General features: G+C 46.1%; 1 long non-coding RNA gene and 1 pseudogene across 2 annotated transcripts; both read right to left on the bottom strand.

Annotated features, from left to right (window-relative positions):
* Positions 1 to 210: 210 nt before the first annotated feature.
* Positions 211 to 7,728, bottom strand: LOC311585279. The gene is made up of 3 exons (XR_014775169.1): positions 7,641 to 7,728; positions 1,290 to 1,492; positions 211 to 412 (listed from the first exon to the last, which is right to left on the bottom strand). It is a non-coding gene; the product is annotated as an uncharacterized lncRNA (long non-coding RNA).
* An 8,578-nt stretch (positions 7,729 to 16,306) lies between these two features.
* LOC311584462 (histone H3.3-like) lies at positions 16,307 to 16,901 on the bottom strand (annotated as a pseudogene). The gene has a single exon. The product of its transcript is annotated as a histone H3.3-like (transcript).
* Positions 16,902 to 22,803: the final 5,902 nt, after the last annotated feature.

Raw genomic sequence — 22,803 nt, 5'->3', positions numbered from 1 at the left:
ACACACACACACACACACACACACACACACACACACACACACACCGTGTCTGCTCCCCAAATGACTATTCCACAGGTGTGGCATATCAGACATCCTGCATATCAGATATTTATATTGTGATCCATAACAGTAGCAAAATTATAGTCATGAAGTAGCAACAAAAATAGTTTTATGGTTGGGGTCACCACAACATGAGGAGTTATAGTAGAGGGCCACAGCCTTAGGGAGGTTAGGAACCATTGTGATAGACGGGCACATGGGTGTCGCGATGCGAATGTGTCGATGGGGATTCCGCTTTGTGTCCTTCCGGGCCTTTTCTTCAACTTTGGTTAGCGTGGATTGAAGACCACAGAGCCAAGGGCCCTGGAGGCCCTCGCGTTGTGTGTAGCCCTTCAGATAGTGGCGCCATCTTCTGGACACATTGAGAATTGCATGACTGCCAAGAACAAGACCCCCCAAAGCCCGGTCACATCGTGTCAAAACAAGCACTCTTACCCAGAGGCTAAATGTGCTTCAGAGTTCTGAATCTTCAGAATCTGAGAAGATAAATAATATACAATAAATATGCTTTTTGTAATGCTGACCCGCCTCTGGAGTAGGAGAGCAGCCTGTGGTCAAACAAACAGCGTCTTTTTGCCTTGCCAGGTAGGGCTATTGGCACTCAGGGGACGCTTGTGGAACTTGGATAGAGCAGGGCTGGCCCAACTGCCCTACTGAGTCAAGGAGTGTTTCCAATCCCCCAACCCCCACATACGTGCAGGGGTGTGTGTGTGTGTGTGTGTGTGTGTGTGTGTGTGTGTGTGTGTTTTACAGGTCTTGAGTAGCTCAAGGTGGTCTTAAATTGGTTATGTATACACAAGTCTGGCCTTCAATTCTAGATCCTCCTGTCTTTGCTTTCCAAATGCCGAGATTACAGATTTGCTCCACTAAACCTAGCAGAATCAGGACATCCGGACTTGTGGTGTCTTTGTTTTTGGACCCTGTAGATGATGGGTCCAAAATGCACGGGTTATCACATGGCTGTGTCAGATCCTTACAGCCCATGCCTCTACTGTATAGTTATAGCCTACATGCCTGGTACCTGATGTAGAAGATGTGGTCTACTGAAGAGGTCCTCAGGGGCAAAAACAAAAACCAAAACAAAACAAAAAGGCAAAGCAAAACAACAAACAAAACAAACAAACAAACAAAATTAAAGTGTGAAGGTTCTTCTGAAGCAGCAATGCTGCCATCTTCTGGACACTTTGAGAATTACATCATCAGCCTACCAAGGACAAGCCTGCACTGACCTGGCAGAGTGTTCAGAAGGGTCGCTGAAATGTCTTCTTTTTCTGTACAAACATTTCAGGGCTCAGGGTGCAGTCGCTTAGTCCTATACAGTCTGTACTTCGAGATGTGAATAGCAGTCTCAGCAAGGAAAACGTCAACAGTGAAACCTCTGACCGGAGACTACAAAGTGCCTGCCTGTTTCATCATTTCCCAGGGAGCCAAGCTGACCAAAGAGAGGGCGGGGGGGGGGGGGGGGGGGGGGGGGGGGGGGAAGAGGGATGGAGAAGACACAAATAACAAAATCAGAGATCAAAGGGCATCATTAGAGGGTACCATGAAAACCTATGCCCCGAAAAGCTGGATAAGTAGAATTTCTAAATATGTCTCATTCACTAAAATGAAACCCAGACGACAGAACTTAAACAGATTAATTCTAAGCAACAAGTTAGGGTCTGCACTGAAAAGCCTCTCCTCAAAGAAAAGCCCAGACTCATCAGACTCACGGCTTAGTCTTTTTATTTATTTTACTTTATTTGGTGTTTTGGTTTTTCGAGACAGGGTTTCTCTGTGTAGCCTTGGCTGTCTGGACTCACTCTGTAAACCAGGCTGGCCTCGAACTCACAGAGATCTGCCTGCCTCTGCCTCCTAAGTGCTGGGATTAAAGACATGTGCCACCACCTCCTGGCTTTCACGGCTTAATCTTATCATACCTGAGGCCAATTCCTCCCAGCCTCTTCCTCAAACTAGAAAGCGAAGGAACCCTATTGAATTCACTCTATGAAGCCTGCCTTATCCCGATACACAAAGTAGGCAAAGACACAACAGACAAACAAACAAAAACTATAGGCCAATTTGTTTGATAAACATAGCAGCAAAATTCCTCAGCAAGATACTTGCAAACTGAATTCGGGAACACATTAGATTAGGCATCTTGACTAAGTAGGATTCATCCCAGAAAAGTAAGGTTGATCCAACCTATGTAAACCAGTAAACATAATTCACCACGTGTAGAAACTTAAGGTCAGGCACCACATAGTCATTTCAGTCAGTGCTGGAAAAGCATTTGACAAAGCTCAACATGCCTTCAGGGTAAAAGTTCTGAATATGTTGGGAAGAGATGTTACACACCTCAAAATCATACAGGATTTAGATAGATAGATATATAGATATAGATATAGATACAGATATAGATATAGAGCTATGGCCGACATTGTGTTGAGTGGAGACAGCATCATTATCTCTAAAAGTCAAGAATGAGACATCGGTGTCCGCTCCCACCTCTCATGTTTCATATAGTGCTTGAAGTCTTAGCGGTGCTGCATGTGTGGAGGTCAGAGAACAGTGTCCCGCACCATGTGGGTCCTGAGCACTACGTAGGCTCCTGGGATTGAACTCAGATTTGGCACCTAACATCTTTCTCCTCTGAGCTCTCTCTCACTGGCCCTGTTATTTGATTTATTTCTTTTGTTGTTGTTTTTGTTTGTTTTTTGAGACAGGGTTTCTCTGTGTAGCTGTGGCTGTCCTAGACTCACCTGCCTCTGCCTCCCTGTGCTGGGATTAAAGGTGTGTGTCACAGGCCCTGCCCATTATTTGATTTCTAGATGGAGAGATGACTCAGAGGTTAAGAACAGTTGACACTCCCTTCCAGAGGTCAGGAGTTTGGTTTCCAACACCCAACTCCAGGGGATCTGATGCCCTCTTCTGGTCTCACCACAGGCATGCACACATACCACAGGCATGCACACATACCACAGGCATGCACACATACCACAGGCATGCACACATATGGCATAAACACATTTGCACTAGTAAATAAATTTAAGTCTTCCAAGACACATGCTTTTTCTTGAAATGGTTTGCCACTTCCCCTGCACACCACAGAGTCCCCACTTCCCTGACTGGCCCGGAACACCATAGTCTACTCACCCTGCCTGCTCTATTTCACCTGCATATGCTGACGTAAAGTCCTGACCTGCCTACTAAACTGAGCTGGCTCCTCTACCAGACTTAGCTCCTAAACCTTGCAAGGATCCTGGAATAAAGTAAGGGTTTGCTCGAGTCTAAATGGTGAGAAATTAGGGTGAATTTTAATGTACTTAAGTCAACAAAAATGTACCCCTTCCCTAAACACAAATATAACAGGGGGATTGTTGTCAGGGTTCTGAGTCTCTGTGAATTTACTTTCTTTTTTAAAGATTTATTTATTTATTAATATGTATACAGTTCTCTACCTGCAGGCCAGAAAGAGGGCATCAGATCACATTATAGATGGTTGTGAGCCACCATGTGGTTGCTGGGAATTGACCTCAGGACCTCTGGAAGATCAGTCAGTGCTCTTCACCTCTGAGCCATTTCTCCAGCTCCGATTTTACTTTTAAAAATCCCTTGAAAATGTGATTTATTTACTTGTTTTGAGATGGGTTCTCAGGTTGCCTAGGCAGGTCTGGAACTTTCTCAGTAGCCCAGGCTGGCCTTGACCTTTGATCCTGCTGCCTCAGCTTCCTGAGTGCTAGGGGTGTGTGCACCACCACACCAGGCTTGGGTGCATCTTTTAATAGCAGAAAGAAGTAGTGTAGGGAGCTCATTCCGCCTGCGGGGAAGCTCCTCAGAGAATGTGAACACACTCCCACAGAAGAGTCATTCTGGGAGCTGCTCCCTTCCATGCGTCTCCTGTGACTCTTTCGTTTTCTCAGACAATGTCTTGAGTTTCTCAGAATAAACTGCAAAATGAACCAGCTAAGAAAATAAGAAACTACACTTGAAAACTACACATTAGAAGTCAGGGTGAGTCACGGGATAAACAGACATGGTCCTTTTTTCAGGTATAAAGTGGTTTATGGTTGGTTTATTTGTTCCTTCGAGACAGGATCTTTCCATATAGCCCAGGCTAGCCTCAAACTCCCCATCTTCCTACGTCAGCCTCCTGTGTCCTTGGAGACATTTTCAGACAGACCTGGCACAAGAAATGATGTAATTTCATTCTTTTTCTTTTATCATTGAATAAAGTTCTAGTGTACATATGTATGTATGCATGTATGTATGTATAAATATACACATACATACATATCACATATTTTTTTTATCGATTCATCTCTTTTAGTCACTTAAGCTGTTCCATATCTTGCCTATTGTGAATAACGCAGCAATAGACAACGCTGAAGTATCTCTGGGGTGTACTAACTCAAATTCCTTTGAGTATATACCCAGAAATGACAAAGTTGAATCACGCTGTAGTTTGAATTTCTATAGTGTCTGCACCAGTATACAATCCTGTGAGTATCGTACAAGGATTCCTTCCTGTACCCTCCGTCCTCCTCAGGATGGGCTGTTTTCTTTTTTCAAACTTTAGTTTTTCTTAAGTGTGGTGTGTGTGTGTGTGTGTGTGTGTGTGTGTGTGTGTGTGTGTGTGAAATTCGCCTGCACACTTGCATGTAGTTGCCTGTAATCCCAGCACTGGGGATGTAGAGACAGGAGGATGCCCAGGAGTTGTTGGCCAGCCAGCTTAGCAGAATCAGTAATACTCACTGAGAGGCCCTGTCCCCAAAGTAAGATGGAGAGAATTCGAGGACACCTGGTCAACCAACTTCTGATCTACAGAGTCACATGCAGGGTTATACACACACATACACACACACACACACACACACACACACACACACACTCACTCACTTACACCTAGTTTAACAAACAGAAGTGGCCAGTCTAGTAATTCTTGCTGTTAGGGTGGGAACAGGAAATGCCACTGCACTAATCTGGCTTGCCATAGCCCCAAACCCTAACACTAAATTCTCTGCCCAGTGAGCTGCATAATTTTTTTATTCAATTAAAAAAATATTTGCCAGCCTAGTCTACAAAGTGAGTTCAGGATAGCCATGGCTACACAGAGAATTTTTGTCCCAACAAAACAAAACAAAACAAACAAACAAACAAAAAAGGAAGAAAGAAAGAAAAGAAAAGAAAAGAAAGAAAAAGAAAAAATGCATTGGTTTTTTGCCTTCATGTGTGTCTGTGTGAAGGTGTTGGATGTCAGGTCCCCAGAACTAGTATTACAGACAGCTGTGAGCTGCCATGTGGATGCTGGGAATTGAACCTGGGTCCTCTGGAATAGCAGCCAATACTCTTAACTTCTGATCCGTTCCCCGAGTCCCAAGAGCTGCATATTTTTAAGTCAACAGAATTAGAACTTTGTCCTTAAATTGGGGCAGAAGCCATCCTTTAAGGTATGTAGTGTGTGTGTCCTGGGATTGGACTCTGGGTCGTGGTCGGGCCAATCTCCTGCCCTACAGAGCTACACCCAGAAGCCGTCTTCTAAACCTTGGCCTGTCTTGTGTTTAGATACCTGATAGTCTCTGTCTACTGCTTCTCAGAGTGTGGCTTCTGAGATTATTTGAGAAAAAAATAAAATGAGTGTGCTTTATGTTTATTTCAGTGCTATGGTTCAATATATTAGAATATAGAATGGTACCTAATTACTTAATTTCTCCTTTCTTCTTTTTTTTCTTCCTTCTTTTTTCTTTTTTTTTGTTGTTGTTCTTGTTTTTCTCCTCTCTCTCTCTCTCTCTCTCTCTCTCTCTCTCTCTCTCTCTCTCTCATTTTTTAAAACTTTGGTTTTTTTCAAGACAGGGTTTCTCTGTGTAGCCGTAGCTATGCAGGAATCCTGGACTCACTCTATAGACCAGGCTGGCCTCAAACTCACAGCAATCCACCTGCCTCTGCCTCCCAAGTGCTGGAATTAAAGGCGTGTGCCACCACGCCCGCTGTTGTTTTTCAAGACAGAGTTTCTCTGTGTAGCCTTGACTGTCCTGGAACACTCTTTGTAGACCAGGCTGGCCTTGAACTTGCAGTGATCCGCCTTTAATCCTGGGGTTAGAGGCATGTGCCCCTATGCCCAGCCTCCTGATTGCTTAATTTTTCAAAGACTTATTTATTGTTATTTATTTTTGTATGGACGTTTTTGCCTGCATATGTGTCTGTGCACTGTGTGTGTGCAGTGCCCCCATAGGCCAGAAGAGGGCATCATATCCTCTAGAACTTGAGTTTCAGGCAGTTGTGAGCCACCATGTGGGTGCTGGGAGCCAAACCAGAGTCCTCCCTCTGTAGAAGCAGCCAGTGCTCTTCACTACTGAGCCATCTCTCCAGCTCCTAGTTAAATACTTTCAGTAATGGGGGCTGAATTTCATTGCCACATATTACAATTCTTATGGCCTTATGTATCAGTTAAAATACATCTAAATAAAACTTTCTCCTAAAGGCAATCTCTAGGGTTGGAGAGATGGCTCGGTGGTTAAGAGCACCAGCTGCTCTTCCAGAGAATCTGCGTTCCTAGCACCAACATGGCAGCTCACAGCTGTCTGTAACCCCAATTCCAGGGTACCTGACACCCTCACACAGACATACATGCAGGCAAAACACCAATGTGCATAAATATTTAAAAGAAAGAAAACCGCTAACCTGATGAATTGTCAAAAATACCTCTTTTTATAGTCTTGCTTACACCATTAGTTTATTACCTGCTTTCTGCTAAGCCACTGGACAGACAAGATAACCCATTTCCTGACTGTAAACACATCCCCAGTCAGCACTGTGACAGCGTCGAGTATTCTAAAGGTTCCCAGTTCGTGGCAGCATGTGAGTATTCCCAGAAAGGCTAAGGGTTACGAACAAGGGACTCTTCTGATGGGCGCTCCAGCCCGTGCACCCCTGGTCCCATCGCTGGAATGGGAGTTGGGAAAGATAACCAGTTCTGTCCCTAAGGACCCTCCTCAAGCACCCCATCTCTTACTGCACTCCACGCAGGCTACAGGGTGGTCGCCCCAATCAGAGAAGGCTCAGCTGGGCGCCCACAGTTAAAGGGCTGTTCTCTACCAGCTGTTGTTGTTTTTCCACAAAAAAAAAAAAAAAAGAGAGAGACCAGTAAAAAGGATGTGGGCGTGCATTTTCTTGGAATCCAAAGGGTCGAAAGAAAAAAAAAATTCTATCAAAAAACAAAACAAAACAAAAAGTTTCCAGTACAAAGTTCGGGGCGGCTGGCGCGGCGGGGTGGGGATGATGGGGGGCAGAGCTCTGGATTTCTTTTCTTTTCTTTTTTTTTTCCTTTTTGGTTTTTCGAGACAAGGTTTCTCTGTGTAGCCTTGACTGTCCTGGACTCGCTTTGTAGACCAGACTTCTTTTCTTTCTTCCTTCCTTCCTTCCTTTCTTTCTTTTAAACTAAATTTTGTAACATGAGAAAGTCTCTCAGAAGGAGAGCATTTTGGAGCCAAGTTTACCCAGAGGAAAAAGTTCTCAGTATATGAGTAGAGAGGGACAGAGGACAGGGAGGGAGGGCAGGGGAGGGAGGGCGAAGCAGGGGAGAGGGAGAGAGATTTAAATACCAGCCGGGGTTGTTGCAAGTAGCTTCCAGGAAAACCAGCGATTACTCCTTGAGCTCCGTGTCCCAGAGGACATTTCCTGCTCGCCCTTTGGAAGTTCCAGCCAAAAGTTACAAAACATCCTTTTCCCTGTGCCCCAAGTGCTGGTGGAGAAGAAAGACCCTGCCAGCCAAGCCTCGCAGCAGCAGGTGGGGCGAAGCGGGGCCACTGCGGACAGGTAGGAACCTCCCCGGTGCACTGATGGGTGCGTCACTGGGTCCCTCGGCTGGCTGGAAGATGACCAGGGGAAAGGTGACAACGTTTTTAAAATGCTGTTCGAGTGGAAAGTGTTAATGGTCAAACGCTAGGAAATAAGTTGGGTAAACTGAGGCTCTCTCCTCTGGTTGCCTCCCCCCTTCCCCCCCAGGAGCTACCTGACTTGGCAAAGAGTAGATTCAGAGGAGTGACTGGCTTGAAAGGGCCCTGATGAAGCATGGCCTGGCTGCTCCCCCAGGGCTGGGACCTTGTGTGTTTCTGGTCTGAAGATACTCATTTCTCCCCACCACCCCCCACCTCCCCACCCCCCCACCCTACAACCCCCAACCCCCACCCCTTAGCCCGAGTTCTGGGTCAGATGGTTGGCCCTTCAGGTATCACATATTTCCAGTGCTGTGTCTGTGTCTGAAGCATCTAGGGTTCAATCAGACGCCTCTGTGTATCCTTGCCTTGGTAGTGACTCAGCTGTGGCTATCTATACACCTAACCTCGGCCCGTAGCTGCTGACGACTAAACTGGTCTGGCAAACTCAGGCCGCTTTCTCCCAAAGCTGAGGAAGGTAGGGAGTTAATGTAACTGAGCCTTTCAAAAATGCCCTTCTCTGGAGTCCTATGGGGTTTCACCCTTTATCACACATTCCCCCACCCCACCCCCACCCCCGCTTTTAGCCACATAACACCTTGCCTTGTTCTCTGACCGGCTAACTGAACTAGGCGGGGAACTGAACTAAACAGTCAGAACCAGCAATTGGGTTTCAGGAAGTACCAGCTGACTCTTGCTTGGGATCTGCCATATGCCAGGAGATAATAGCCGAAACGTGGCAGACACCGTCACCATCATTGCCATTTTATAGATGACAATCAGGCTGGCGGCTGGTGAATGACAGAGGAGGCATGCGAGCCACCCTCCTCTCACGTTCATACAGCTGAGTTCAGAAACTAGGAAGGCGGGGATTTGAACCTGGGCTCCAAGCAGTCGCTGACTCTGATGATTAACTCTATCTGTCCCTCCTCTAACCTCGGCTAGTAACAGCCCTGCCTCATAGAAGTGTGTGAGTGGTGTTGATTGTAAAACATCATTTTACTACAGAGCAGGTGAAAAAATGCAAATATGCTCTTGCCCGGTGCAGCAGCGTTATTACTATGTAGGGTTGCTATGCAGGGGTCCGGCCATTACTCCCAGCGCAGAAGGCTGAGTTCTGTAGAAATGCCTTGCTAGGGTCAGTACCTGCTGTTGGGGGCTGTGAGTGTGCGCTTGGCAGCAGAGTGTGACTAGAGCTTAGCAATTTAGATCAAGCTCCAGAGCAGGCTTCCCACCTCGTGCATGTGTGACCTCTGTTATTGATGCAAGGACGAGGATGCTGTTCTTCATAAAAAATTGCTTTGGGGAGGAATTCAACTTGGAGGCCGAGGCATCTGGTGCCCAGTAACCTCCTCCTTTGAAGAAGCTGTGTCTTTTTCTGGCTTAAAGGAAAAGTTCTCCATTGAAAGGAAGTTTTAACCGTTTACAAAACTATTGACCAGGGGCACATGGTGCTTTGCCTGGACTGCAAGTGACTGCTCTCAAAGTGCCTACAGAGTAGAGGTCACACAAGTCAGTTCATATAGGCCTCATCAAACCCCTGAGAGGCAAATGCTGCCTCTGGCGGTGAGGGATCTAAGAAGAAAGGGCTCAAGAGCACTCAGCCTGTTTGCGGAATTGGAGCCCCATGCTGTTGAGTCTGCGCCTCAAGGCCTTGACTGCTCTTGAAAGCCTGTCTGACAGAGGTAAGGAGGAAGCTGTGGTAGTGGTGGCTCTTTTGTGTTTTTGAAAAGGAGGACTTTGAGAAATGCTGGGCTGAACAGGTCACAGGGCTAAGACAGAGTGTTCTGTGGAAGGAAGTGTGCCCTAACATAGGAGGAGTTAGGACTGTGTTTTGAATTTGTGATCCTGTATCTTTGGAGTGCTAAGATTGCAGGGTCCAGCACTGTGCCACACTGGCAAATATTTATCTACAAAATGGCAGATTGATATCTCTCTCTCTCTCTCTCTCTCTCTCTCTCTCTCTCTCTCTCTCTCTCTCCCTCTCCCTCTCCCTCTCCCTCTCTCTCTGCCTTGGTGGTAGTGTTTTATCACAGCAACAGAAAAATAGCTAATACACTGTGTGACAAAGTGAAGAAGGCCCAAGATGAGCCCTGCCCTATGCATTGTGTAGCCCTGGCTATCCTGGATTCACTCTGTAGACCAGGCTGGCCTCGAACTCACAGAGATCCGTCAGCCTCTGCCTCCCAACTGCTGGGATTAAAGGCATGCATCTACCTTTAACCATCCACTCCTGGCTTGGAAGAGGGTTTGTTTGTTTGTTTGTTTGTTTGTTTGTTTGTTTTAATCACTTTATTTTCTTGTTGTTGTTGTTAAACTTTTTTTGTTTATTTTTATATGTATGGGCGATTTGCCTGAATGTATATCTGTGCGTTACAATTAAGAGAGTTGGATCCCCCGGAACAGGAGTTATAGGGTGGTTCTAGCTGCCATGTGGGTCCTGGGAACCAAACCTGGGCCCTTGGAGGCGCAGTCAGTGCTCTTAACCACTGAGCTATCTCTCCAGCCTGGGGTAAATTTTTAAGGATTTGGGACTATAGGTCCCTTTGGCTTTCCTGTCCCCTCCATAGACAGAAGATAAAGAAGTGCACATTTGGGACTACTCAGTCACTGGAGGAGTCCTAGATTAATGACTGACAGTGAGGGGGAAGAAGCGAGGAAATCTCTTGTTTGTTCCAGTCTACTACCCGAGACGTGTGGAGGTGGGTACTGAGGGGCACACCTTTATATTTCTTCATCTTCAGCCATGCAAATACCAAGAAAGAGACTTTCTTCCTTAGCCTTGCCCTCTAGTCTTGGAGGCCTCAAAGAAACAGGAGCAGAGCCCAGTGTGGTGGCGCACGCCTTTAATCCCAGCATTCTGGAGGCAGAGGCAGGCGGATCGCTGTGAGTTCGAGGCCAGCCTGGTCTACAAAGAGAGTCCAGGACAGCCAAGGCTACACAGAGAGACCCTGTCTTGAAACACACACCCCACCCGCCACCCCCTGACCCCCACCACCACCACACAAAAGAAAAGAAAAGAAACAGGAGCACAGAAGCAGTTGAAAGACCGGAACAGAAGAGAGTGTGGCAAGGCAGGAACGGAGGATTCGGTATGTTTCTTGTCAGCATAGGGCCGGTGGAATTTTCCGTAGCTGGACTTTTTGGCTAATCATTACCAGCTCCATAATTGCTGGCAGCTGACCCTTAGCTTGGCTGGCCGGGCTTGCCAGCCACCTGTCCAGCAGCCTGAGGACCGCGCCAGCTGTGGCCAGCTGCTGAGGTCCTCTCAGGCAAAAGAAGACTGAGAAACAAGTGAGCATGCTGGTTGCCTACCTACCTGCCTGCCCACCCAGCTGCCTGCCAGATGAGTTTTACTCTACCAGATTGTCTTATTCAGTTTCCTGGGCTCTGAGAACGAGCTCTCCAGAGCCTGCAGACCTCACATGGGCACAGACTGCTCACCCCCTGAATGGCTCAAGAGCCAGCCACCACTGCCCATGCTACTGTAGGTGCTACACATGTAAGGAAGAAAGGCCTCGGTGTATTTACCAAGCAAGCAGCCATCCACTCTCAGGGCTCACAGCAGCCCAGTCTGGAAGAGCCTCTAGTCGCTTCTGGGATCCCACACACTAGAGCTGAAATGGGTCTGAAAAGCTACTTTAAACTCTCCACGTCTGCCGGGTGGTAGTGGTGCACGCCTTTCATCCCAGCACTTGGGAGGCAGAGGCAGGAGGATCTCGGTGAGTTTGAAGCCAGCCTGGTCTACGGAGAGAGTTCCAGGACAGCTAGAGCTGTTACACAGGGAAACCCTGTCTCAGAAAAAAATAATTCTCCACGTCTGATGAGAACTGGGAACTGAGCAGGAGACCTGGACACGAAATTAACTGCTTAAGACCCTCAATCAAGGTCTCAGCCCTTCTGTGTCCGTGAGAACCATCTTGAGAAATACTACGTCCCTTCAATCTGTTCCCATCGTCCCCTCTCCCCAACTGCCTAGCCTCCTCCACTGTGCTCTGAACTCAGGATGCTGTGCTCCGTGGCTGCCTGTATCTGCTATCGGCTCAGACTTAGCAGATGGAAGGTCCCTGTAGGAAGTCAGAGAGAGAGGGAAGGGTGGCAGAGGGGACATACTTTCCGGGCTCTCCTCCTGCTGGGATGCCGTGGGATGGTCATGTCCTATGACTGACAGCTGAGTCAGGCTGGACCTCTGTTTCAGTTATAGTTACTATTGCTGTGAAGAGACACCATGGCCGTGGCAACTCTTGTAAGAGAGAGCATTTAACTGGGACTGGCTTACAGTTTCAGAGGCTTAGCTCGTTATCATCATGGTGGGCATCATGGCGGCACATAGGCAGACATGGTACCGGAGACGGAGCTAAGAATTCTATATCGAGGTCTGCAGGCAGCAGCAAGAGAGACACTGGGCCTGGTCTGGGCTTTTGAAACCTCAGACCCCACCCCCAGAGTCACACTTCCTTCAACAAGGCCACACCTACTCCAACAAGGCCACACCCACCCCAACAAGGCCACACCCACTCCAGCAAGGCCACACCCACTTCAGCAAGGAAGGCCACACCTCCTGATCCTTCTCAAGTAGTGCCACTCCCTGATGCCCAAGCATTCAAGTATCTGAGCCTGTAGAGGCCATTCCTATTCAAACCACCACAGCCTCTCCACTCCTGTTCTCCCCGCCTCACAGGCTTAGGGCAACGACAGGGCCCCCATTCACTTTCCACATTGTTTTCTGTTCTCCGAAACCCTGGTCAATACCTTAATAATCTCTCAGCCCGGAGAGTTTCACTTTCCAGAATCCTGACCAACATGTACCAAGGCTTCGCTTATTAGAGAAAGAATGCACCTGTGTGTTTACCCCAACCCCTCCCTTCCCCACCTGCTCTCCTGCTCTCTCATCTAACTGGCTGCACCATCCGTTTCGCTTTGTTTTCTTCTTTCTTATAAGCTGACAGCTCAGGCTGGAGAGATGGCTCTGCTCTCTGCTCTTTCAGAGGCTCCAAGTTCAATTCCCAGCACCCACAAGGCACCTCACAACTGTCTAGAACTCCAAGATCTGACATCCTCACAGAGACATACATGCAGGCAAAACATCAATGCACATAAAATAAATAAATTTAAAAAAAAAACTTGGCAGCTCTCTCTCTCTCTCTCTCTCTCTCTCTCTCTCTCTCTCTCTCTCTCTCTCTCTCTCTCTCTCTCTCCCCAATGTCCTAAGCTAAAGCATTAAGGCCCCTGACCTCCAAGACCATCTTAAACTCTGTTGCTCTTTAGAGATTCCCTTTGAAGAGTTGCATGTGTTTCCAAAGAAGCATTTTCCAACTTGTTAATCCTGTCAGAGAAACAAAAGCATGCCCCCCCCCCCCCCCGCCACAACGCTATTTTTATTTAACTGCCTCAAACACTGATTTTAAACCCAAAAGCTCACAAGACAAAGAGCTCTCTTGAACCCAGGACCTCTGGGTCCTTGAACACTTCCTGGGTTTGCTGTCTGCTCTGTTATTTTCCAGTGAGATGACAGGGTCAGAACTGTTGTTCCTGAGTAGAAATCAAGTCTTAGTAACGAACCTTCCACTCCCTCCCTCAGGCCAAGTTGGCGGGATTGCAAGCTAGATCTGCAGTTTCCCTAGGCCTACGAACTAACATCCCGTGCCTGTGTGGTTGAGTTACAGGCAGAAGTAGTCTCTGAAAACAGGCTGCGGGTGAAGAAAGGGGCCCCGCTTAGGAAAACAACCCCAATAACTCACACAAGGGTGCACTGTGCCTGACACATGTGGGTGCAGAGTTGACAAGCCCCGGAAACAGAACTTAAAGGAGGCGTTACAAATTGCTTCCATTCTTTTCCCTGACACAGGAAAGCTGAGTGTGGGCAGCAGGCTGTCTCCGTGCAAGGAGAGAAGGGCCCTAGGTCTCCAGCGCTCGTCCTCTCTTGGGAACTGTCACTCATAGGTGACATTTACATTATCTTAAAATGGGGAACAAAGACTTTTGGGGGAAGGGAGGGCAGAATTTGGCCTTACAAAACTTCGGACCCACAGAGAACCGCTGGTGGGGAACTTGTAGAATTGGCCTTAAGCAAAGGCGTTTGCCCGGAAACTCCACTGAAAAGCTTGTTGCAGGCAAGCCCGAGAGCCGGCCCCACCCCCAACTTCCGGGACAGAAAAAGCACAGCCCTCTTGCTTGTGTTTAATTTTCAGAGTAAGCTGAGACCAAATCCAAGGGCGCGTTGCCAGGGGTAACTCCTCCCCTTCAGCACAGTGTCAATGGAAAGTTCTCTCTCATCTGTGCCCCAAAACATCCCACCCCAGGGCTGTCCCCAAACTTCCTCCTGCCTCAACTCTCAGCTGCTAGAGTCGCACGAGTCCTCGAGCACACGTGCATAAAAGTTTTATTTTCTAGTGAAAGTGAAAGGTGTGTAAATCACCCCCGGAGTCTAACTTGGGACCATATACTCCTTGGCATGGGGCCTTGTACTGGAGTGTGGTCATCCTGTCAGAAGTGCACTCTCTCCTCCAGAAGCTACTGACTATCAACGGCTCCTCTGGTAGGCTGGACCTTCTGGCTTTATCCTCAGTCTATTGCCAGTTTGGGACAATCCTTTCTGACAAAATTTTATTTTACCACATAAATTCTTTCTCATCCAAAAGCATTTCCCTTTTCCTGTTTTGGGGTTGTTTTGTTTGTTTGTTTGTTTGTTTGTTCTGTTTTGAGACAGGGTTTCTCTGTGTAGCTGCCTGTGCCTCCCAAGTGCTGGGATAAAAGGCATGTGCCACCACTCCTGGCATACTTTCCTTAAACTTCCTTTTAAAAAACATATTATGTATATATACATACATATATATATGTATATGTGTGAATGTATATCTCTTTTTGTTTATAAAATCCTGGAAATACCTTTTTCTTCAATAAAACAACTATATTTTGTTTACTGTCTTAAAGATTTTTATTTTATTTTTAAAAATCGTGTGTGTGTGTGTGTGTGTGTGTGTGTGTGCGCGCGCGCGTGCATGCGCAGGTGCCTAAGGAAGCCAGAGACATTGGATTCCTCTGAAGCACAGTTTTAGGTTAGATCTACATCACATGGGTGCTGGGAACTCAAACCCAGGTCCTCTGCAAAACGTGTTCTTACTACTGTGCATCTCTCCCATTTCCCAACAGGGAAAACATGTACACTGACTCTTAAATATAAAACAGCCACAAATACAAGCAAAACAGGGTAAGTTATTATCCCAAAAATATTATGGAAAATAATTAACAATTAAATATATTAGGATTATCTGCAAATTTTAAAATGTCTATGTATGTCTTAAGCAGTTAAATGGATTTTATTTTGTTAAGATGTATGTATTTATTTATTTAATGTATATGAGGCACTCTATCTGTGTGTGTGTACACTTGCAGGCCAGAAGAGGGCATCTTACCAAATTCTAAATTGTGGTAAGTCACCATGTGGTAGCTGGGAATTGAACTCAGGGCCTCTGGAAGAGCAGCCAGTGCTCTTAACTGCTGAGCCATCTCTCCAGCCCCTATTAAATGGATTTTTTTTTTTCAAGACAGGGTTTCTCTGTGTAGCCTTGGCTGTGCTAGATTCGCTTTGTAGACCAGGCTAGCCTCGAACTCACAGCAATCCACCTGCCTCTGCCTCCCGAGTGCTGGAATTAAAGGCGTCTGCCACCATGCCCGGCTTTAAATGAATTTTAAAATGACTTTTTTTTTTTTCAGTTTTAAGTTAAAAAAAGATTTCTTTCTTACGTATAGTGTTATGCCTGCATGTGTGCCTGCATGCCAGAAGAGGGCGCCAGATCTCATTATAGATGGTGATGAGCCACCGTGTGGTCACTGGGAATTGAACACAGGGCCCCTAGAAAAGCAGCCAGTGTGAGCCATCTCTCCAGCCCACAAACACACCTCTCAAAATTAGGCATATCCCAAGGGTAGTGCTCAATATATAAACAAAGTAGACACTGATTTTGATATTTAGATTTTTATATAGTTTAATGTATTTTAATACAAACTTACAGGAACAGCACAGAAGACAGACAACATACTTACGTGTAGCACAACTCAGAAAAGTATAATGAGTGGATGGAATCTACCGTATGATAAAAATGCTACAAACACCATTGAGTTGGCGTCAATAAGAAATGTACTTATTTTTTTTAAATCCAAATGCTGGCACTGTCCAGAAATTTTTAACAGGTTTATTTATAATTGTTATAAAGTTGAACTGTTGAAGTGTGTTCCCTGAAACATTTTGCTTGCGTTAATGCTTTACATCTTGCATTTATATTAAAAATTAACACACAAATGAAAATGGGAAAACTGCCAATATTTGATTTCTGTCCCCTATTTTTCCACTCGCTGTCATATACTTAGGTACCTTTTGACCCTATGGAAAAAATATCTAGCATTCAGAACTACTGATAACAGGAGGAAGAAGAGGAAAATTATTTTGAGAATGAAATGTTTCCCCTCATAGTGGACTATTAAGCACGTTCTCCACATATACCCTGTGCTAGTTGGGTATCTTTCGGCATAATTGTTACACGTTTGGCGTGGCATGGCACACAGGTTGGTATCTTCAAAAAGGCCAACCACATAGGCCTCACTTGCCTCCTGCAAAGCACCAATAGCTGCACTCTGGAAGCGCAGGTCTGTTCTGAAGTCCTGAGCACATTTCTCACACCAGACGCTGGAAGAGGAGCGTCTGATTTCACAGAGTACCACAGTACCAGGCCTGTAATGATGAGGTTTCTTCGCCCCTCCAGTAGAGGGCGCACTCTTGTGAGCGGCTTTTGTAGCCAGTTGTTTCCTGGGTGCTTTACCACTGGTGGATTTGTGGGCAGTCTGCTTTGTACGAGCCATGGTAAGGGCACCTGCTTACTTATCCCCCTTCTCCCTCGGCTGCAACTCGATAAGTGAGAGGGGGTGCTGGCGTTAAATTTTTTTTTTTTTTAGGTATTTAGATTTTTTAGGACATAATACATTTTTTAAAAATGTTATATGAAAACAATTACCATGCTCACATATAACAGTTCGCTAGCAGGCAAAATGACATAAAATAATTACGTGAAAATAATTATGAACACTAACAACAACAACAACAACAAATCAAAGAACACAAAACAAGTTTTAATATACATCAAAGTATCCCCTTAGTAGAAACAGGTAGAAAGTTTATATCTCCAAGTATAGAGTTTATCTAAACTTGAGGACCCCAGTGAAGGCCAGCGTTAGAGAGCAGGGTAACGTCTCGTTGGTTTTTGAATTCTCCTTATGACGTTGCAGGCATACTGCCTCAGAGTTTGACTGGGGTGGTGTGGGGGCTGTGTTGTGCGGGACTGTGGCTGAGGGAGTCTGAAGGTTAGTTTGTTGTTGTTGTTGTTTTTAATGTATATCAAGGGTGAGGGAGGAGGCTCACAAATTGAAATTGGCTGCAAAGCAACCATTGGAGGAAAGGGGAAACTCACCATTTTTGAAAATTTGAAAACATGGGTAGCTTACAGACTTCTTAGACCAGTAGAAGGTACAAATGCCCTCAGCCCTGGAATTAAACATGTGTGCCACTACTGCCCGGTTTTTGTTTTGTTTTCTTTTTTAAGACATAGTTTCTCTGTGTAACAGCTCTGGCTGTCCTGGAATGACCAGGCTGGCCTCCAGCTCACAGAGATCCTCCTGCCTCTGCCTCCCAATTGCTGGGATTAACATCATGCACCACCACTGCCAGGAATATCTTCCCCTTCCCATGCTCCAGCATCTGCCAAGATCTCTTGCAGCTGGGGGAAGAGCAAGAAGCAGTGGTGGCTGGTGTTAATCCCAAAGGTGGGAAGAGAAGGACCACTGACCCAAATCATCATGGCCAAATTAAGTAGAGCAAGGTTTTCTATTCGTGTGTACTGACTGTCTCCCCCTAAGGCAAGGTTCAAGGGGTCAGCGTTGGACATGTGCAAGATAAGAATTTTCGTAGCTCAGGGGTAGGGGGTATCCAAATGGGGGGGAGGGATGTTGGAGGCAAAAATAGGTTACAGAAGCATCATAATAATGTGGTTGTGGTGGCTTGAACAGGAATGGCCCTGTAGACTTCATCTAATGTGTTTGAATGTTTGACCCATAGGAAGTGGCACTATCGGGAGGTGTGGCCTTCTTGGAGGAAGTGTGTCACTGTGGGGGCGGGCTTTGAGATATCCTATGCTCAAGCTGTGCACAGTGTGGCACAGTTCCCTTTCTGCTGCCTTCGGATCCAGATGTAGAACTCTCCTCTTCCTCTCTAGCACCATGTCGGCCTGCATGATGATAATAGACTGAACCTCTGGACCCCTAAGCCAACACCAGTGAAACGCTTCTATTTGTAAGAGTTGCCGTGGTCATAGTGTCTCCTCACAGCAGCAGAACCCTAACTAAGGCAATGGTCATAGCAAAGTAGTCATAACAACCTTCCGAAACCATGGTAGGTTTGCAAGGCGGTCATAACAATTTTTTTGTCGCCATCTCCTAGAACAGGCAGTACAGAGCCATTCGTAGTTAAGGCCACAGGTGAGGCGTACCCCAATCCTTGAGAAACAGATTTAATCATAAACAGGAATAAACCCAGTTTGTCTTTACTATATGGCTTTCAAGCCTAAGATGGGAGCGGTTCATTAGCTGGAGTCCAACCCAGGGCCTGTGACTTTCCCTTTTTCTATTAGGCTATGCTGGTAGCTCCAGTGCAATCACCACAGGCCGAGCTACCTCCGTATGTGTTCTGTGCATTAGCCAAGATACTCTCTAGTCCAAAATGGGGCTGGGAGGGACCCATGAGCCACCCTACAGCAATGGCTGACTAGGGGTAGTCTTGAGGAAGAGGAGATGGAAGCGCCCTTCAGGGAGATGTGGTTTAGCACAGGGCATAGTTGTCAGCTAGGGACTGATGGAGGGCACGTGGAAAGGAAATCAAGGCAGGCATCCCCAATCAGAACAGTGGAAGCCCCAGTCTGTCCCGCCAGTGAGACTGTGCGCATGTGGTGTGGGGGTTTGGGGTTTTATAGGATGGAAAAGGGAAATTTTGAGGAATGGAAGAGTCCGTCTGCAGGTCAGTCCCAGTGGGGACTGGAAGCATAGATGCTGGCAGGTTTGGTATGTGGATCGCCTCATCAGAGGGCTCCCAAGGGTGCTATCAGTCAATACACCTTTCCTGTCTGAGAGTCTCAGCTCACCTGAGGCTTTTAAGTCATTAACATTTCTTTCTTTCTTCCTTTCTTTTTAAAAATGTATTTATTATGTATATAGTATCCTGCCTGCATGTACACCTGCACACCAGGAGAGGGCACCAAATCTCATTATAGATGGTTGTAGTTGCTGGGAACTGAACTCAGGGCCTATGGAAGAGCAGTCAGTGCTCTTAATCTCTGAGCCATCTCTCCAGTCTCAAGACTTTGTAAACTTTTTTTTTCAAGGCAGGGTTTCTCTGTGTAGCCTTGGCTATCCTAGACTCACGTTGTAGTCCAGGCTGGCCCCAAACTTACAGTGATCCACCTGCCTCTGCCTCCAGAGTGCTAGGATTAAGGGTGTGCACCACCATACCCTGCTTCTTTCTTTCTTTTAAAGATTTATCTATTTATTGTGTGTACAGTGTTCTGCCAGAAGAGGGCAACAGATCTCAAAGATGGTTGTGAGCCACCCTGTGGTTGCTGGGAATTGAACTCAGGATCCTTGGAAGAGCAGACAGTGCTCTTAACCGCTGAGCTATCTTTCCGTCCTAGTCACTAACCTTTCAGTAGTGTTACTTTCATTGTCACTGTGAGCAAAATACTTGGTGTTAACAACTCAAGACTCAGAGTTTTGCTGGGTGCGGTGGCACATGCCTATAATTTCAACACTCAGGACGCAGAAGCAGATAGATCTCTGTGCATTTGAGTCCAGGCCAACCAAGGCTACACAGAAACCCTGTCTTGGGGGCTGGGAGATGGGAAAGACTCAGAGTTTCAGAAGTTTAGCTCGTCATGGTGGGGACAAAGCAGTTAACATTGCGTCAGGGAGGACACTGAGAGACGGAGGGGAAATGGGCGAGCGTAAGTCCCAAGAACCTGTGCCCAGCCAGCTTCTTTCAGCTAAGCCCACCTTCTAGTTCCACAGTCTAGGCTCTCACAAGATAGCCACTGGGTGGGGAGCAAACAGTCAAAACACAGGCTTGTGGGGAAGCTGCCGGCAACGCTCATGGCTCAGGAGGCTTGTAGACAGTCTCAGCTGGAGCCGAAGTGTCATGCCAATGTCCAAAGCCCCCTAAGGAGAGCAGTGTGGAGTGGTTCCTGGCTGTTAAGCAATGGTTACTCCAGCTCCTAGAGGTTTTTTTTAAAAATATTTTTATTTAATTTTAATTTATGTGCATTGGTGTGCGGGTGTCAGATCTTGGAGTTACAGACAGTTGTGAGCTGCCATGTGGGTGCTAGGAATTGAACCCGGGACCTTTGGAAGAGCAGACAATGCTCTTAACCACTAAGCCAACTCTCCAGCCCCCCAGCTCCTAGAGTTTTGACTGTATAATAATGAAATTCTTCTCCCCAAATGAGTGACTGGAGTCCTGAGTGACTTGTCCAAACCTTACAGAAATGCAAAACAGCAATGGCTAAATAATACCTATTTCTTATTCCCCTTGGCACATAAAGGAAATCTGTTCGTGGGCAAGCTAGGGGCTTCATGGTTACTTTCCTTCAGCACCTGCTTCTACCTTGAGATTAAACATGGATGCTTGCATGCAGTGATTCCGTTCTAACCAGCAGGGAAAAAAGGGGGGGGGGGAGAGAAACCAGGATTTATTCATTTCCCCATGTTTATCGTGATACATCCAGGAAATTGGACTTGACACTCCTATTTTCATCCTACTGACTAAGGTAAGTGATGCTGGCAAGGCTGCAGAATACAATACAGAAAAAAAAAAAAGAATTATATCTTACTAGCAACTATCATTTAGAATCTAAAATGATAAAAATAACTCCATCTCTAACAGATGAAATACTTAGGATAAATCTTACAAATGATGTGCAAGACCTGTAGGTTGGGGCTGGAAAAGGCTTGGTGGTTAAGAGGCGTGCTGCTCTTCCAAAGGACCAGAGTGTGGCTTCCAGCACTCATGTTAGGGGGCTCACAAACACCCAGAACTCCAGTTCCAGAGGATCCAGGACCTTCTTCTGGCCTCCATGGGCACTTACATGCACATTTGCATACATACACACAGAGACATGCACACATACTCATAAATAATAAAATTGAAAAAGAAAAAAAAACCATAGGCTGAAAATTGTCAAGCACAACAGCTTGACAGGACATTAAAGAAGGCAGACAAGATGAATGGACCGTCATGTACTATGTTTCTGCATTGGGAGCCTCAGTGTTTGCCAGTGTCAGTTCTTGGACTAATTAACAGCTTAATACAGTTGCGAAGCTTATGTCAAATCTCATATGAAAGGAACAAGTGACTTAAATGGCAATTTATTTATTTATTTTCATTTCATGTGCATTGGTGTTTTGTCTGCATGTATGTCTGTGTGAGGGTGACAGATAGTTGTGAGCTGCCGTGTAGGTGCTAGGATTTGAACCCAGGTCCTCTGGAAGAACGGTGGTGCTGTTAACCACTGAACCATCTCTCCAGCCCTGACAAACTATTTTGAAAGAGGTCAACAGTTTTGGAACACTCACACTGCTTGTGTCTCTAAAAATATGAAGCAGTTTTTATCCTGTATAAGTTAATATGTAAGGGGCTAGAGACCTGGTTCAGAGCCCTGGCTGTCCTTCTAGAGGACCCAAGACCCGCATGGCAGCTCATAGTAACCTGTAACATTAGTTCCAAGCATCTGATGCCCTCTTCTGGCCTCCTCGGACACCAGGCATTGAATATGATACACAGACATACACATAAGCAAAATATTCATACCCATAAAATAAAATAATAAAATTGTAATTTTATCATCATCATCATCATTATTATTATTATTATTATTATTATTATCATTATTATCACTATTATTATTTTTGTTTTGTTTTGTTTTCAAGCTACACAGGGTTTCTCTGTGTAGCTTTGGTTGTCCTGGACTCGCTTTGACCAGGCTGGCCTCGAACTCACAGCGATCCACCTGCCTCTGCCTCCCGAGTGCTGGGATTAAAGGCATGCACCACCACCACCCAGCTGTAAAAATTTTTTATTTTCTTTTATTTATTTATTTATTTTTGGTTTTTTGAGACAGGGTCTCTCTGTGTTAGCCTTGGCTGTCCTAGACTCGCTTTGTAGACTAGGCTGGCCTCAAACTCACAGTGATCCGTCTGCCTCTGCCTCCCGAGTGCTGGGAAAAAATTTTTTTAATCAACATGGAAATGATATCCAAACTGGGTGAAACAGTGCATCTCTGAGATCACCATGTACTCCTCCAGGTGACTAATTCTGAAATCTGAAACTCACTTGATGTAATTTCTGGAGAGTGGTATCATGTTGAATGTAAACTGTTGTCAGAGAGATGGAGTTGCACCCACACGCTGTGTCTGTATTGGGGACGCTGATGTGTATGTAGTGGAAGGTTTGGTTTCTTTAAAAATTGTTATAGCCGGGCGTGGTGGCGCATGCCTATAATCCCAGCACTCGGGTGGCAGAGGCAGGAGGATCACTGTGAGTTCCGGGCCAGCCTGGTCTACAAAGCGAATCTAGGATAGCCAAGGCTACACAGAGAAACCCTGTCTCGAAAAACAAAAAACTCAGTTATGTTATGTAAATAGGCTTTTGTTTTAATCCCAAATGTGGGATATGGAGATGCTTTCAGTTTACGGCTAATAACTGCCTGGGGTGGGGGGCATGGTCACTGCCAGCTGGAGT

The sequence above is a fragment of the Acomys minous genome (assembly GCF_964271855.1).
Source record: "Acomys minous genome assembly, chromosome: 15".
Classification (NCBI taxonomy): Eukaryota; Metazoa; Chordata; class Mammalia; order Rodentia; family Muridae; genus Acomys; species Acomys minous.
This window is presented reverse-complemented; position numbering and strand designations above follow the sequence as displayed.